Source organism: Macaca thibetana, chromosome X (assembly GCF_024542745.1).
Source record: "Macaca thibetana thibetana isolate TM-01 chromosome X, ASM2454274v1, whole genome shotgun sequence".
Lineage (NCBI taxonomy): Eukaryota > Metazoa > Chordata > Mammalia > Primates > Cercopithecidae > Macaca > Macaca thibetana.
The window spans coordinates 99,928,082-99,934,081 of NC_065598.1; positions in this window are offsets into that span (position 1 = coordinate 99,928,082).

The following is a 6,000-nucleotide window of genomic DNA, read 5'->3' on the forward strand; positions in this document are numbered from 1 at the left end:
GTCTGACAGCTTTGAAGAGAGCAGTGGATCTCCCAACACGGAGGTTGAGATCTGAGAAGGGACAGACTCCCTGCTCAAGTGGGTCCCTGACCCCCGAGTAGCCTAACTGGGAGACATCCCCCACTAGGGGCAGTCTGACACCCCACACCTCACAGGGTGGAGTACACCCCTGAGAGGAAGCTCCCAAAGCAAGAATCAGACAGGTACATTCGCTGTTCAGAAATATTCTATCTTCTGCAGCCTCTGCTTCTGATACCCAGGCAAACAGGGTCTGGAGTGGACCTCAAGCAATCTCCAACAGACCTACAGCTGAGGGTCCTGACTGTTAGAAGGAAAACTATCAAACAGGAAGGACACCTACACCAAAACCCCATCAGTACATCACCATCATCAAAGACCAGAGGCAGATAAAAACCACAAAGATGGGGAAAAAGCAGGGCAGAAAAGCGGGAAATTCCAAAAATAAGAGCGCATCTCCCCCGGCAAAGGAGCGCAGCTCATCGCCAGCAACGGATCAAAGCTGGACGGAGAATGACTTTGACGAGATGAGAGAAGAAGGCTTCAGTCCATCAAACTTCTCAGAGCTAAAGGAGGAATTACGTACCCAGCGCAAAGAAACTAAAAATCTTGAAAAAAAAGTGGAAGAATTGATGGCTAGAGTAATTAATGCAGAGAAGGTCCTAAACGAAATGAAAGAGATGAAAACCATGACACGAGAAATACGTGACAAATGCACAAGCTTCAGTAACCGACTCGATCAACTGGAAGAAAGAGTATCAGAGATTGAGGATCAAATGAATGAAATGAAGCGAGAAGAGAAACCAAAAGAAAAAAGAAGAAAAAGAAATGAACAAAGCCTGCAAGAAGTATGGGATTATGTAAAAAGACCAAATCTACGTCTGATTGGGGTGCCTGAAAGTGAGGGGGAAGATGGAACCAAGTTGGAAAACACTCTTCAGGATATCATCCAGGAGAACTTCCCCAACCTAGTAGGGCAGGCCAACATTCAAATCCAGGAAATAGAGAGAATGCCACAAAGATACTCCTCGAGAAGAGCAACTCCAAGACACATAATTGCCAGATTCACCAAAGTTGACATGAAGGAAAAAATCTTAAGGGCAGCCAGAGAGAAAGGTCGGGTTACCCACAAAGAGAAGCCCATCAGACTAACAGCAGATCTCTCAGCAGAAACTCTACAAGCCAGAAGAGAGTGGGGGCCAATATTCAACATTCTTAAAGAAAAGAATTTTAAACCCAGAATTTCATATCCAGCCAAACTAAGTTTCGTAAGTGAAGGAGAAATAAAATCCTTTACAGATAAGCAAATGCTTAGAGATTTTGTCACCACTAGGCCTGCCTTACAAGAGACCCTGAAGGAAGCACTCAACATGGAAAGGAACAACCGGTACCAGCCATTGCAAAAACATGCCAAAATGTAAAGACCATCAAGGTTTGGAAGAAACTGCATCAACTAACGAGCAAAATAACCAGTTAATATCATAATGGCAGGATCAAGTTCACACATAACAATATTAACCTTAAATGTAAATGGACTAAATGGTCCAATTAAAAGACATAGACTGGCAAACTGGATAAAGAGTCAAGACCCATCAATCTGTTGTATTCAGGAGACCCATCTCACATGCAGAGACATACATAGGCTCAAAATAAAGGGATGGAGGAAGATTTACCAAGAATATGGAGAACAAAAAAAAGCAGGGGTTGCAATACTAGTCTCTGATAAAACAGACTTTAAACCATCAAAGATCAAAAGAGACAAAGAAGGCCATTACATAATGGTAAAGGGATCAATTAAACAGGAAGAGCTAACTATCCTAAATATATATGCACCCAATACAGGAGCACCCAGATTCATAAAGCAAGTCCTTAGAGACTTACAAAGAGACTTAGACTCCCATACAATAATAATGGGAGACTTTAACACTCCACTGTCAACATTAGACAGATCAACGAGACAGAAAGTTAACAAGGATATCCAGGAATTGAACTCATCTCTGCAGCAAGCAGACCTAATAGACATCTATAGAACTCTCCACCCCAAATCAACAGAATATACATTCTTCTCAGCACCACATCGTACTTACTCCAAAATTGACCACGTAATTGGAAGTAAAGCACTCCTCAGCAAATGTACAAGAACAGAAATTATAACAAACTGTCTCTCACACCACAGTGCAATCAAACTAGAACTCAGGACTAAGAAACTCAATCAAAAACGCTCAACTACATGGAAACTGAACAACCTGCTCCTGAATGACTACTGGTTACATAACGAAATGAAGGCAGAAATAAAGATGTTCTTTGAAACCAATGAGAACAAAGATACAACATACCAGAATCTCTGGGACACATTTAAAGCAGTGTGTAGAGGGAAATTTATAGCACTAAATGCCCACAAGAGAAAGCAGGAAAGATCTAAAATTGACACTCTAACATCGCAATTAAAAGAACTAGAGAAGCAAGAGCAAACACATTCGAAAGCTAGCAGAAGGCAAGAAATAACTAAGATCAGAGCAGAACTGAAGGAGATAGAGACACAAAAAACCCTTCAAAAAATCAATGAATCCAGGAGTTGGTTTTTTAATTTTTTTTGAAAAGATCAACAAAATTGACAGACCACTAGCAAGACTAATAAAGAAGAAAAGAGAGAAGAATCAAATCGACGCAATTAAAAATGATAAAGGGGATATCACCACCGACCCCACAGAAATACAAACTACCATCAGAGAATACTATAAACACCTCTACGCAAATAAACTGGAAAATCTAGAAGAAATGGATAATTTCCTGGACACTTACACTCTTCCAAGACTAAACGAGGAAGAAGTTGAATCCCTGAATAGACCAATAGCAGGCTCTGAAATTGAGGCAATAATTAATAGCCTACCAACCAAAAAAAGTCCAGGACCAGATGGATTCACAGCTGATTTCTACCAGAGGTACAAGGAGGAGTTGGTACCATTCCTTCTGAAACTATTCCAATCAATAGAAAAAGAGGGAATCCTCCCTAACTCATTTTATGAGGCCAACATCATCCTGATACCAAAGCCTGGCAGAGACACAACAAAAAAAGAGAATTTTAGACCAATATCCCTGATGAACATCGATGCAAAAATCCTCAATAAAATACTGGCAAACCGGATTCAGCAGCACATCCAAAAGCTTATCCACCATGATCAAGTGGGCTTCATCCCTGGGATGCAAGGCTGGTTCAACATTCGCAAATCAATAAACATAATCCAGCATATAAACAGAACCAAAGACAAGAACCACATGATTATCTCAATAGATGCAGAAAAGGCTTTTGACAAAATTCAACAGCCCTTCATGCTAAAAACGCTCAATAAATTCGGTATTGATGGAAAGTACCTCAAAATTATAAGAGCTATTTATGACAAACCCACAGCCAATATCATACTGAATGGGCAAAAACTGGAAAAATTCCCTTTGAAAACTGGCACAAGACAGGAATGCCCTCTCTCACCACTCCTATTCAACATAGTGTTGGAAGTTCTGGCTAGGGCAATTAGGCAAGAGAAAGAAATCAAGGGTATTCAGTTAGGAAAAGAAGAAGTCAAATTGTCCCTGTTTGCAGATGACATGATTGTATATTTAGAAAACCCCATTGTCTCAGCCCAAAATCTCCTTAAGCTGATAAATAACTTCAGCAAAGTCTCAGGATACAAAATTAATGTGCAGAAATCACAAGCATTCTTATACACCAGTAACAGACAAACAGAGAGCCAAATCAGGAATGAACTTCCATTCACAATTGCTTCAAAGAGAATAAAATACCTAGGAATCCAACTTACAAGGGACGTAAAGGACCTCTTCAAGGAGAACTACAAACCACTGCTCAGTGAAATAAAAGAGGACACAAACAAATGGAAGAACATACCATGCTCATGGATAGGAAGAATCAATATCGTGAAAATGGCCATACTGCCCAAGGTAATTTATAGATTCAATGCCATCCCCATTAAGCTACCAATGAGTTTCTTCACAGAATTGGAAAAAACTGCTTTAAAGTTCATATGGAACCAAAAAAGAGCCCGCATCTCCAAGACAATCCTAAGTCAAAAGAACAAAGCTGGAGGCATCACGCTACCTGACTCAAACTATACTACAAGGCTACAGTAACCAAAACAGCATGGTACTGGTACCAAAACAGAGATATAGACCAATGGAACAGAACAGAGTCCTCAGAAATAATACCACACATCTACAGCCATCTGATCTTTGACAAACCTGAGAGAAACAAGAAATGGGGAAAGGATTCCCTATTTAATAAATGGTGCTGGGAAAATTGGCTAGCCATAAGTAGAAAGCTGAAACTGGATCCTTTCCTTACTCCTTATATGAAAATTAATTCAAGATGGATTAGAGACTTAAATGTTAGACCTAATACCATAAAAATCCTAGAGGAAAACCTAGGTAGTACCATTCAGGACATAGGCATGGTCAAAGACTTCATGTCTAAAACACCAAAAGCAATGGCAGCAAAAGCCAAAATTGACAAATGGGATCTCATTAAACTAAAGAGCTTCTGCACAGCAAAAGAAACTACTATCAGAGTGAACAGGCAACCTACAGAATGGGAGAAAATTTTTGCAATCTACTCATCTGACAAAGGGCTAATATCCAGAACCTACAAATAACTCAACAAATTTACAAGAAAAAAACGAACAACCCCATCAAAAAGTGGGCAAAGGATATGAACAGACATTTCTCAAAAGAAGACATTCATACAGCCAACAGACACATGAAAAAATGCTCATCATCACTGGCCATCAGAGAAATGCAAATCAAAACCACAATGAGATACCATCTCACACCAGTTAGAATGGCGATCATTAAAAAGTCAGGAAACAACAGGTGCTGGAGAGGATGTGGAGAAATAGGAACACTTTTACACTGTTGGTGGGATTGTAAACTAGTTCAACCATTATGGAAAACAGTATGGGGATTCCTCAAGGATCTAGAACTAGATGTACCATATGACCCAGCCATCCCATTACTGGGTATATACCCAAAGGATTATAAATTATGCTGTTATAAAGACACATGCACACGTATGTTTATTGCGGCACTATTCACAATAGCAAAGACTTGGAATCAACCCAAATGTCCATCAGTGACAGATTGGATTAAGAAAATGTGGCACATATACACCGTGGAATACTATGCAGCCATAAAAAAGGATGAGTTTGTGTCCTTTGTAGGGACATGGATGCAGCTGGAAACCATCATTCTTAGCAAACTATCACAAGAACAGAAAACCAAACACCGCATGTTCTCACTCATAGGTGGGAACTGAACAATGAGATCACTTGGACTCGGGAAGGGGAACATCACACACCGGGGCCTATCATGGGGAGGGGGGAGGGGGGAGGGATTGCATTGGGAGTTATACCTGATGTAAATGACAAGTTGATGGGTGCTGACGAGTTGATGGGTACAGCACACCAACATGGCACAAGTATACATATGTAACAAACCTGCACGTTATGCACATGTACTCTATAACTTAAAGTATAATAATAATAAATAAATTTAAAAAAAAAAAAAAAAAAAAAAAGAACTGAGAAGGGCCAGGTGTGTTGGCTTACACCTGTAGTCCAAGCAGTTTGGGAGGCCAAGGCAAATAGATCACCTGGGGTCAGGAGTTCGAGACCAGCCAGGCCAACATGCCGAAACCCTGCCTTTACCAAAAATACAAAAATTAGCCAGGCATGGTGATGCACACCTGTAATCCCAGCTACTCGGGAGGCTAAGAGGCAGGAGAATCACTTGAACCTGGGAGGCAGAGGTTGCAGTGAGCAGAGATCACACCACTGCACTGCAGCCTGGGTGACAGAGCAAGACAACATCTTAAAAAAAAAAAAAAAAAAAAACCCGAGACAGGCAGATCACGAGGTCAGGAGATCGAGACCATCCTGGCTAACATGGTGAAACCCCGTCTCTACTAAAAATACAAAA